This window comes from Giraffa tippelskirchi, chromosome 11, assembly GCF_054371585.1.
Source record: "Giraffa tippelskirchi isolate mGirTip1 chromosome 11, T2T-mGirTip1v1.2.pri, whole genome shotgun sequence".
Lineage (NCBI taxonomy): Eukaryota > Metazoa > Chordata > Mammalia > Artiodactyla > Giraffidae > Giraffa > Giraffa tippelskirchi.
This window is the reverse complement of record NC_137285.1, coordinates 30,490,141-30,502,616: the sequence shown is the minus strand read 5'-3', so window position 1 is coordinate 30,502,616 and position 12,476 is coordinate 30,490,141. Positions and strand designations below refer to the sequence as shown.

At 42.7% G+C, this 12,476-nt stretch overlaps 1 protein-coding gene across 5 annotated transcripts in view; it reads left to right on the top strand.

Moving 5' to 3' along the window:
- GASK1B (golgi associated kinase 1B) overlaps positions 1-12,476 on the top strand; it is a 95,855-nt gene that overhangs the window by 3,847 nt on the left and 79,532 nt on the right. Inside the window, exons 3-6 of one of the 5 annotated variants that reach the window (XM_081541696.1) lie at positions 183-524; positions 2,987-3,101; positions 4,148-4,373; positions 10,188-10,622. The exons of 1 other annotated variant lie outside the window; for it this stretch is intronic. The gene's annotated coding sequence lies outside the window, so the exon portion shown is untranslated. The remainder of the gene's footprint in view (positions 1-182; positions 525-2,986; positions 3,102-4,147; positions 4,374-10,187; positions 10,623-12,476) is intronic. 3 more of the 5 variants (XM_081541697.1, XM_081541695.1, XM_081541693.1) reach the window with 3 other exon arrangements.

Here is a 12,476-nt window from a genome sequence, read left to right as displayed (position 1 = left end):
CAGCTTGACATGTATGTTCAAAAATTCTCTAAACTGGCTTCATCCACCGCTGATCAACTACAGCTTTACTTGCGTTATTCCTGACCTCAAAGCTCTGCTAATCTGACTCTGTTCCCAAAGTCTTTATACTTTTCAGGTGGATGTCCCATTTTCACACTTAACTTATCAATTTCTCCCTGTAGGATCTCATCTGGGTATAACTCAATTTTGGGGACCAAAACCAAGAGTAAGAGGCAGCTCTACAGCTCACATTATCACAAGAAAAAGACCAGATGTGTTTGAAAAGAACTGTCAACAATAAGCTGTGGGTCCGGCAACTCAGATGGTAAAGAATCCACCTGCTGTGCAGAAGACCTGGGTTCGATCCCTGGGTCAGGAAGATCTCGCGGAGAAGGGAATGGCAACCCACTCAAGTATTCTTGCCTGGAGAATTCCATGGACGGAGGATCCTGGCAGGCTACACTCCATAGAGTCACAAAGAATCTCATACAACTGAGCAACTAACACTTTCACTGATATGGGAAGTTTATTTAAAAGAAATTTATAATGGATATAGCAAGCCTATTTCTAGATATGTATTAGAAGAAGACAAAATCTATATCTCAAAGAGATATCTGCCCACTTGTGTTCACTTCAGTGTAGTCAAGGTGGGAGAACTACTTACATGCCCATCAACAGATGAATAGGGAAAGAAAATGTGATACAACAACATTACTATACATATATTATAATGGAATATTATCATCCATAAAAAAGAAGGAAATCTTGCAATATGAAGCAACAAGGATGAACCTGGAGGAATTATGCATACTGAAGTAGGCCAGTCATAGCAGGAAATAAAGGGCATAATCTCACTTTTATGTGAAATCTAAAAAAGTCAAAGCAGAGAGTAAAGTGGTGGTTGCCAGGGGCTGGGGGTTGATGGGGAAAATGAGGAGATGCTGGTCAAAGGGTTGGAAGTATCAGTTTGAAGATGAGTAAGTTCTGAGATCTGATGTATGGCGGAGTGACTATCCTTCATATGATATTGTATATTTTAAATTTGCTGAAAAAGTAGATCTTAATCATTCTCACCACACACATAAATGTAACTGTGGGAGGTGATAAAGTGTTAGTTAGCTTGATTGTGGATCATTTCATAATGTATGTATATTAACTCACCACATTGTAGAACTTAAATATGTAAGATTTTCTTTATAACTCCATAAATTTGAAAAAAGTTATCATGAAACTTTACTCCAACTAGAGTAAAAACTTATTAACACAGGCGGCAAATCCAATACAAGGACACCACATAGTTCCTTTAGGTTTGTCTCTCTGACTTGGTCTTTCTCCCCACCTGCTGGTAAGAAGGGAGAACACGAACTTTGATTTAGGGTTTAGTGGGATCTGCTCTTTTAAGTAAAAGCTTCATTTAGTGCTCAGATTCTCTTAATAACATAAGAAAACAGCGCAAACAGTGCTTAGTTTATCAAATAGCCTCCCAGCCCTTGTTCATCTCCCTCAGGGGTGTTCCAAAGCAGGGGTTGGGGGGAAGGTGTGGCTTATGAGATGTTAGGGACCTGGAGGAATCAGAGCCTTGAGGGATTGTGTCTTAGGACATATTTAAAGTCTACAATGTGGTCCAGGTTAGGGACCTGGAGGAACTGGAGCCTTAAGGGGTTGTGTCTTAGGATCCTCTGTTTCCAGGACAGTGTCCCACTTAATCTCCGTTTCCTGTGCTGGCATTCCCAGCTCAAATGTGACTTTTGCCTTGAGCGCCATCACTTCATGGAAACTGTCAACATCACCGACGTCAGCCACATTGCTAAATCGGATGACCAATTCTTAGTCACTTTTTCTGTGACCCTTCAGCGGTACTGTCACAGTGATCTTCACTTTGATGTTTTCCATTGACATGTCTTCAGAACATCACTCTTCCCGGTTTTCCGCCCATAATCTGAAGGCTTCCTCAATCTGCTCAGATGTTCCTCATTTATTCCTGAACTCTTAATATCTGACCCATTGAATAGCACAGGGAACTATACTGAACACTGAGGAATAACCTACAAGGGAAAAGAATCTGAAAAAGAACAGACATAAATGTATGTACTAATAAGTCATTTTGCTGTACACCTTAAACTAACACAACCTTGTAAACCAAACACACTTCAATTTTAAAAAAATGACCCAAAACGGAGAGTCACCAAAATGTAAATAGGATATATAAGTTGAAATCATGAAATACACCCACCCTGAAAGTCAAATATTAAAAACAAAGAGGAAATCACAAAAAATAAAACCAGTAATTCAATCAAAAAATGCAGCAGTGACTAGACTGCTCTTCTCATATCCAGTCCCACATTTCTAACAGTTTCCTTTCTTTTTAAGTTTTTTTTTAAAGTGGACCCTTTTTAAAAAAGTCTTTATTAAATTTGTTACAATATCGGTCCTGTTTTATGTTTTGCTTTTGGGGCCAGCAGGCATGTGGGATTAAGATCCCTGGCCAGGGATAGAATCCATACCTCCTGCATCAGAAGGCGACGTCTTAACCACTTAACCAGGGAAGTCCCTCTAATAGCTCCCTTGACCTCTCCTTGTAAGCATCTGAGAGAAAACTCAACCTTACCCTAGTCCTGCCCTTCTCATAAACTTCCCCTTCTCCATCAGCAGTAACCTCATTGTTCAAGTTGCTCAGATCAAAAATCTTGGGGTTCTGAGACTCTGCTAGCTCCCGACCTTGTCTCCTGCCGCAGAAGAGAGAAACACAAATCAGGATGTTTTGCTCTTAAGCTCTTGCCTTTTTGTGACTTACGATCCATTCTTTGCTCTTATAAGGCCCACTCTACTATTGCCCATAACCATTTTAAAGTGAGCAAAAATTCCTCTGAAAACTAAAGTTCTAGATAATTTCACGGTAGAATTACACACACTTTACAGTTTGAAGTTTCAGCTGAGATGACCTGTTTCATTAGAATCAATAGCATGCATAAATTGTCTCTTACAGATGTTGAGCAATAATGTTAACTGTTCACATTTCCATGGCCTCATTTGCATCATCCATGAGACTTCAGATAGGCTACCCTCTCCAGTATTCTTGGGCTTCCCTTGTGGCTCAGCTGGTAAGTAATCCACCTGCAATGCGAGAGACCTGGGTTCGATGTCTGGGTTGGGAAGATTCCCCTGGAGAAGGGAAAGGCTACCCACTCCAGTATTCTGGCCTAGAGAATTCCATGGACTATACCCATGGGATCTCAAAGAGTTGGACATGACTGAACAACTTTCACTTTTTTGGGGGGGGCTTCAGATTCAGCATATTTGAAACATTATCTTTTCAGTAAGGGACACCTATGCTGTGTTTGCCCTTCTTCCAGGAATAGTACGCCTATCCCTCTTGGAATTATTCCTCTCCCTTCTCTGACTTTGTGGTTTATATGAGCATGGCTGTTCTCTTACCCAAGTCTGCCCCACTGGCCTCATTCCACTGGTTCAGGGCTATCATTCTGGCCCAATCTAAGCTAGGGGTAGGACTGCAAAACCCTAGTGACGATTGCTTGATCTATTGTATGGCACAAGGCAGTCAATCAGATTCCTCCCTTAGAATTTTTGAACTTAAAAGTGCAGAGAATAAAAGGTAGAGAGTAAAAACTGCCTGGTTTTTACTCTCTGCACTTTCAAGTTCAAATATAGAGACAGAACTTGGTTCAAAAATAGAGACAGAACCAATGAAGAGGGAACCAAGGCAGCTGTATGGTGGCCACGTTGCCAATGATGGAAAGTAGTCTGTAGTGAGAGAAAAGGAGACCAGCATCCACAGAGACACACAGAGGAAAGGCAGGCCAGGTTTTGCTGACTCTGACAGTCCAGTCCCCGGACTGAGTTTTCCCTGAGGCCCAGTTGTAGCTCTGGCCTCTCAGCAGGTATTCATGGAGAATCTCATGCTTTATATTTCAGAGTCCCATTTCTAGCTAGCCAAAGGGAGAAAAAGGCCTCTATTTCCTCATATGATTGGGAGGGATGTTGAAAGAGCTAACATGATCAAAGAAATACCTGCATTACCCAGGCCTCTGCTGATGCCTGGAGCTCACACTGTCCATTTTTCACCTCTGCTTCTCTCAGCAATTGAGTTGGTCTCAATTGAACTTCATACAATTACACTTTTTTCTAGGTTGTTGCGGAAGAGGGTTGCTTGTTGCTGTAGTAGTTCATTCTTCCCAGACATTTCCCCAAAGACAACAATTCCAGGAGAAAGCCCCCGCTGGCTCTACTGAAGAAATCTCATGAATCCTTGATTGGCATGCTCAGGTCTTCAGACCACCTCTGAGCCAGTCACTCTGGAAAAAGTGTGGGCACACTGACTGGCCAACCCTGGCTCCTTCACTGCTCCTATGTCTGTGAGTAGATCAGACGTTGCTGTACTTAAAAACTGGAGACTTATTAGAAGAGTTATGAAAATGCATTCTGAGAAGACAATTTTAGCTACCACTGTCCACTACCCCATTGCTGGGTCAAGACTTGCTTTAATTTCATGCAACAGAAAAAGCCTTTTTTTTTTTTTGGTCTTAGTCAGTTCACTTGTTTTATCTCATTTGCCATCAAGAGTCCTGATCTCCTCTCTGTTTTTCGATTTACGTGCTTCTCTCCCAGCAGGATGCTGTTTACCAAGCCACCTTAGCAGGAGATATGTGAATCTTCTTCCATTTCTTCCTATCCCTCCCTCCCTTTATCCAAAAATGTGGGAATTATCCTCCACTTCTGCTTAGCCTTCCCTCTCCATATTCAATCAAATATCTTATATTAGATCTAGCTCTGAACTGTATCTAAAACTTTCTAGTTCTGAAATGTCTCTAAAACTAACCTCACAGTTCCATCCCTATGGTCTCAGCTACTGTTCATGCCTTCATCATCTTTCAGTAGATTGGCCCCCTTCATTGATTTCCTTACTGCTAGCCTTTTAAATTAAAAAATAATGACTTTATTATTTATTTATTTGACTGCACTGGGTTTACTTGCATCACTGGGATCTTTTAGTTGCGACAGTGGATCTAGTTTCCTGACCCGGGATCTAACCCGGGCCCCCTGCACTGGGAGTGTGGAGTCTTAACCACTGGATCACTAGGGAAGTTCCTTACTTCTAATCTTGTTTCTTTGCCTTTTATCCTCCATCTTACTGTGAAAGTGAAATGATCACGTCAATTCCTGAATAGAGTTTTCTCTTGGACCCATTGCCAAGAAGTTAAAAACTCCCTGGTGATGCATTCAGGACCGCTGTAAACCTGTGTTGAGGATGCCTCACATGGGCCCGGTGTTTGGGTCTCAGCATCAGCTCCTAGCTATATATACTGTACCTTGGCTGGTGTATTATCCTGTTATCTTGGTCCTATTCCTTTCAGGCATCGCTGCCTTGGCCCTAAACTCTAATCTCATAATTCAATGTCTCTTTTCGGCTCTTGGGATTCCTCAATATCCTGACTCCTTTTGCCTTTGATATCTACCATGTTCTCAAGCATGATATAATCTATAAATAGCTTAGAAAGATTTTAAAAGTCACATAGCTCCTTGACTCAACCCAGATACTCTACACCAGAAATATTTTTTTGAAATGAACTCCTGGAGAGTCTGAAGCAGGTGGTTTGCAGAAGCAGGACTTTGGCAAACACCATGCTTTAATGTCTGCTTTTGCCTGCTATCCAGTTTTCTGATGCCTCTTCTTTGCATTGACTGGCTTTCCTCTTCTACTTACTCCTAAGTCCTCTGATTGGCCAACTTGACTGTGGAATCTCTTCAGATTTACATCCTAATCATCTCTGCTCTGGACCTTGGAGCCATCAACCAAGGATCAGTGATTTCAACCACTGAGCTCTCATTTGGCTATGTAGCCCGTCATAATTCCACAACCTTGGATTTATTCTATTTTTCCTTTATCATCCATCCTTCAACCTCTAGTTCAAGTCCAAATTACTTTTCCCGTCTACTTTGGCCATGTCTCCAGCCATAAATTCTCCTGACTTAGGGGCCCAAGTGGGCTTCCCTCGTATTTCAGCTAGTAAAGAATTCACATGCGGTGCAGGAGATCCTGGTTTGACTACTGGGTCAGGAAGTTCCCCTGGAGAAGAGATAGGCTACCCATTCCAGTATTCTTGGGCTATCCTGGTGGGTCAGATGGTAAAGAATCCACCTGTAATACGGGAGACCTCGGTTCGATCCCTGGGTCGGGAAGATCCCCTGGAGGAGGGCATGGCAACCCATTCTAGTATTCTTCCCTGGAAAATAAATGGACAGAGAAGCCTGATAGGCTACAGTCCAAGGGGTCACAAAGAGTCGGACATGACTGAGTGACTAAGCACAGCTCAGGGGCACAAATACTAGATAGATAGGCAGATTTTCACTAACTCTTTAAAATTATCGTAAAGGCTCAAGTTAGTGGTAAACTTCAGCTGACAGGAGACTGTACTTCTCTCCCAAACTCCATATTCAGTAAAATCACGTTGTTTGAGCTTGAATTTGAATATTTACACCAACCGCAGAAATCAGCAAATACTCAGAAAATGCTACTCCCCCCAAACCCAAGGGACCGGGAAACATTTTCCAGCATACCCCTGTTTTCAGAGCAAGACCAAGCGGTGGGAGTCCTGGTGCCAGCCTGACGTACCTGATGTAACCCTTGCAGAAAGAAGTGTGTACCATGAGAGCACAGGTGTACTGAGCCTAGACAGGTGGGCAGTGAGTGGTCCCTGGGCCTTGGAAAGTAGAAAAGTAAATCCCTCATACCACTTCAGATCTGTTCATCTCCTAGATGGGTCCCTCTCAGCTCACAGCAACTACATTCATACATCATTTAAGCGATCTGCACAGCAAGTTCCTCATTCATAAAAAGGGAATGCTAATAACATTTATTTCACAGATAAAAACAAAACAACCCCCAGAGTGATCCTTTTCCAATTTGAAATTTTGTCCAAAGCAAATCAAGTAAAAGCATGATCTGTAATGGGTACCTTGGAAATCGGCCTGCTATGAAGAAGGCAAGAAAATATCCCCAACTAGTACCTGCAGAGAACCTGGCAACCTTCAATACTCCTTAGTCTTAGGTAGACATGGGTGAAGTGTGGTCTGGCTTTGTTGTGGAGTATTCAAAATTAGGAAGCCTGTGCAGGTCTGGACAAAAAGTATTTCCAAATCGGGTGGTATGTAGAACATGCTCCACTAATAATATTGACCTGCTTCTCTCCTGGAAAAGCAACTAGGAACTGGATGTTCCTTGGGAGCAGCTGGGATGGGTTTAGGGTTAGGGCGAGGGTTAACACAGCAAAGAACAAAACAAAGGCACTTGGGAGAATCAGTCTCAGTCCAGCTCATGGATAATCTTTTTCTTGAGGCAGAAAGAACAGAGGCCAAGAACAAATATACTAAGTGTTATCTTTAAAATCTCATCTTAATAAGGTGGGGATTATAAACCAAACAAGCAGATAATCAAAAAGAAAATAAATATAAAAACTGATATGTATCTTGTTCAGTTTAAAACCATCGCCCTTGGGACTTCCCTGGTGTTCCAGTGGTCAAGACTTTGCCTTCCAGTGCAGAGGGTACATGTCCAACCCCTGGTAGGGGAGCTAAGATCCCGAATGCCTTGGGGCCAGAGAGTCAAAACATAAAACAAAACCAATACTGTAACAAATTCAATAAAGACTTAAAAAATAATAATAAAATCAAAAAATCCCCCAAACCAAAAAATCATCGTATTAAGTAAAAGATCCTGCAACAAAATCCACCAGATTTCGCAGAAGAATCAGCATGAGATGCTGTCTGTTGTCTTCAGCCTGGCTTCATCTTCTATCTTTTCTCCTTTTCTGGTACTGGTCTATTGATTGTGTTCTGGTCTGGACATGCACCTTTTTGGCTGGTGTTTGATCCCTGAGCTGCTTGTTAGCCTGTATCTCAATACCCTTATTATAACTTGGCTGTGGTTTGTCTGCTGGCTAGATCCTATGCTTTTGGTACCCAGTGGTACAGAAGACTCTCATATGGTCATCCTTCTGAAACTTTTTACCACAGATTGGGACTTGCACCCATGTACTGCGACTCAAAACCAGCCAAAACCCAGTTTGGGACTCAAACCCATGTGTCTGGGACTCGAACCCAGCCAAAATCCACAGTACCTGGTTTCAGGACCTAGTGAAGCTCAGGTTCTTCATGTCTTATCACAGGAAGAATTCAGTGAGAGACAAAGTGATAGGTATAAAGTGGATTTATTCTGATTCAGAGAGAAGCACACTCCACAGACAGAGTGTGGGCCATCACAGAGGGCAAGTGCACAGCAGTCTCAGAATGTGGCATGCTTAGTCTTTATAGGCTGGGCAATTTCATATGCTAATGAGTGGGAGGACTATTCCACCTATTTTGGGGAAGGGGCAGAGATTTCCAGGATTTGGGCCACCGCCCACTCCTTGGTCTTTTAGCAGTGCCTTGGAAGTGTCATGTCACCTCTGGGTGTGTCATTTCACTTGCTGACTGAGGATCAAGGTCTAATCTTGTCTGTCACCTTGGTCCCATTTGATTCTAATTGGTTTATGTTGTGTCCTTGGGCTATGTCATTCTTTCAAAAGTTGTGCCCTGCCTCTTTCCTGCTACATTTGCCCTGCTCCCCTTTGTCCCCCACATCCACCCCATCCTGTTTTCTTCTAGATCATGTCCTTCAGTTAATCCAGGTTCTCTCAGAGATACATTCACAGAGATAGACTCTATGCAAATATCTCACTGCAGGATAGAAAATTCCATCATAGCACATCCAGCTATCAAATACAAGATTCTGGAGTGCTGACAAGGTCAAAGCTTTGTCTTGGAAAATTTGTTCCTACTGAGAGTTTAGGACTCGGTGAAGAGTTGTTTCTGCTTGTATGCAGTTGAGGCTGTTGGTTCCCACAGAGTTCCTGTAGCTGGTGTGGGCCCCACCCCCTCCCTCACCCCAGATGCTTTGAGTAGAGGAGCTCAAGCAAGACTACAACTTCCTCCTGAGAATGGCCCTGCCCTTCCTTGACTAGTGGAACCTGGCCCTCCCAGAGAGGCTTAGGACCTACTCCTCCCTCCCACAACAGACCACTTGGATCAGATTTCAAATCTCATTCCACTGGTAGGTGGAGTTGGGAAGAAAGATACTTCTGCCATATAATCACCATACATAGTCCTCTGTAAAGGTTGTGGGTCTGTGACTTTTTGCTGATTGCGTACAGTCAGTTAAAATGATATTCCTCCCATCTTTATATAAAATCTACCTCATGACTTGGATTTTTTTTTTTCCGTCAAGTCAAGCATTCAAACCTTTCTCTAACTCTGATTAGGGAATTATTTCCAGATGAGAGTTCTGATACATCTTCTGGGACAAGCTGTCAAACCCACACTTCATCAAGGGTGCCTCATCCTAGTTATGATTTGCATGTTTGGGAGGTAATATATCTTCAGATTTACAAAAAAAAAAAAGAGAGAGAGATAGGAGGTGGTGTGTGAGTGGCTCTCATCAAATTGCATTGATGTGAAGCTCGAGACAGAGGTATTGGATTCTGTTTCCATAGCAACTGCTTCACTGCTCAAGGGGAAAAACAGGACAGCAATTGAAGTCTGTGTTAATAGCTGCTCTAAAAATATTCGGTAATGTGTTGAAATCAAGTGAAAGACCCAGAAAGCAATAGGTAAAAATTACAACCATGCAGGATGGGGTTGAAAATGAGGTGTTGTGCAAATACTGTCACAACTACAATATGCTCTAAGAATTATAGGAATAGTTGGTGACAAATACATGTTTGAGGAGATCAACTATTATTTTATTTGCTCATTCATTCAGGCAACTATCCAATCTTGATTTTATGCCAGCTACTAGGTAGCATCTGAAGGCACAGAGGTATGCCAGGACTGTCTCTCTTACAGGCTCTGACGGTTTTATGGGGACAATAGACGGTGGTTAAAAACGGATGTTTTTTTGTCTCCCAATACCAGTCTGTTTCCCACTGTGTAGCAGCCAGAAGATTAAGGATTTGTATGGGACTGCTATCACATGCAGCTCCAGGGACAATTGAAAGTCATTTACTTCAGTTATTGGTTCAGCAATAAGGGTGTAACCCTATATGGCACAATTTTAAATATACTGATTGCCTTCTGCATGAGGCTCAGAAATCTTGTTTGGTGCCATACTTATAATTTTTTTTTTTCACCTACAGGTAAAAGAGGGGTCATGGAGGGTCTATCACTCCAGGAAGCCACCCACTTGGTGATCAGCTTGAGGATGTCAGCTGTTGACAGAGGCAAGGCCAGGATAAGAACACAGAAACATGGCCAGACGTGACCCGACAGACCAATGGCCGGCTCTACCCTGGCCGTTCTGGCAACGCCAGCCAAGACAATTTCTTTTTTGTAGATTGATTTTTTGTAGAATTTTGTAGCTTGAATTGAGTTTTTAGGTTTCCTGCTGCCTGCAAACAAAAACAGCATCACACTAGTGACAAATGACAGTATCATGGAATAAGTAAAATATTGGAAACAAGCGGAGGGAATGAGAGACATAAAGAGGAAGAATAAATCAGGAGGAGGTGACAACTAGCTCCATCTTGGAGAAAGGAGTACAGGAAAGATCCCAAAGTGTCCTTTGTAATGAGGTAAAGAGTTTCTGTCTGCATAGCTGCTGATTGTTGCTGGAGAAACAGGCCTCTCCTAACCCAGGCTGAGCGCCCAGGGGGGTGCACTGTGATCCCCAGGCAGCCCAAGCCCAGGCACCCTTCACCTTCACTGCCCGTTGTGGGGATGAACATTGCAGCCCCCGCTGCATAGCAGCACCTTGACCCCTAGATGGAGATCGCCCTCCAAAACCCAGGGGTGTTTCTAGGCTGCGGGTGGGGAAGGGCGTGCCAGTAGCATTATTTTTCCACTTTTCCTGACTTCAAGTTCATAGCCCCTGGTGGACTAGCGGCTAGGATTCCTGGCTTGCATCCATGCTGTGTGCGGTGCGTGCGAAATCACTGTAGCCCACCAGGCTCCTCTGTCCATGGGATTCTCCATGAAGAATACTGGAGTGGGTTGCCATGCCCTCCTCCAGGTGATCTTCCCCACCCAGGGTCTAACCCACGTCTCTTGTGTCTCCTGCATTGGCATACAGGTTCTTTACCACTAGCGCCACCTGGGAAGCCTCTTTCATCCAGGCTACACAGGTTCAGTTCTTGGGCAGAGAACTAAGATCTTGCTTCAAGCCACCACTCACTGCTGTCTCCCTGAGATCAGATGGAGGTCACCCTCCAAAGCTCGGTGGTGTCTCTGGGCTCTTGGGGGAGCGGGGGTGCCAGCAGTATTATTTTTGTACTTTTCCTGACCTCAGGTTCACAGCCCCCTGGACTCCATTGAGCACCAGGCCTTTATCTTTGACTCAGACATCACGCAGTTTGCTGCTTTTCCTCAGGTCTGCTCTGTACATCCGCAGTGGAAAGTTGACCAACAATTTGAGGGAAGTGTGAATGCAGATTTAAGAGCACCCCGTCTGAGAACCCCCTCTCCTCAAAGCCCAGCTCCTTTGGCATCACTGACTCCATGTCTGTCTGAGCCTGTAAGACTCTTGCCTTCTTTCTGAGCCCTTGTCACTCCGGCCACAATCTGGGAGATGCCCACAGGAGGTGTGTGAGGTCACTCGGGTACCCCTGTGTACTTCCCTTTCTAAGGATTCCAACTGCTCCAATCCACTTGTGCTAACTCTCCAAGGTCTTCAATTTACCACTAGCGCCACCTGGGAAGCCATCCTCCAAGGATTGCTTATATATTTTTCCAACTTTCAAAGTTATTTTTTGGTGGATGATTTTATTCAGGATAAGCTACATTGTTGGGCCCAGGGTTCAAAATTGTATCCATTGAACTTCAATTTCTATAATTTCTTTAATTATCTCTAAATGTCACTTTAAAATTTCTCTTAAATATGTGCTCAATCATTTTAATCTTTTCTTATTGTCTACTCACTTTGCTGTCTTTTAAACATTATTTGTATAGTGCATACTAAATATATGTTTGAATTCTAATTCTGAAATTTCTCTCTTCTTTTTAATATTGGTGATTTCTTTTATTCACCTCACATAAACTTATATCCATTTGGGGAAAATTTAAATTTGAGAGATGTTTCATTTTAAAGAAATTGCAAACAGTGGATTCTCTGTTTTTCCTTATTTATTCTGGGTCTAGATTTAAAGTACAAAGGCCTGTGAGAGTATGTAGCTTGACATAATGCTGAAGCAGAAGTTATACATTTTAATCTTGAATTGTGTTCTCTGTGGAAAAATTATAAAAGTGATAGAAATGTTTAGTGATGAACTTAAATTCACTAAGCTTCTCAGGCAGTTAAAACCTTTAGCTGCTGAAATTCCATGCTCATCTTTTAAATGTTTTATTTATTTAAAAATTAATATATTTGAGAGGAAAGGTTATTTACATGTTAGTTAAAGTTCAACTCATTTTAAGAGATTTGTTTTTTTCCT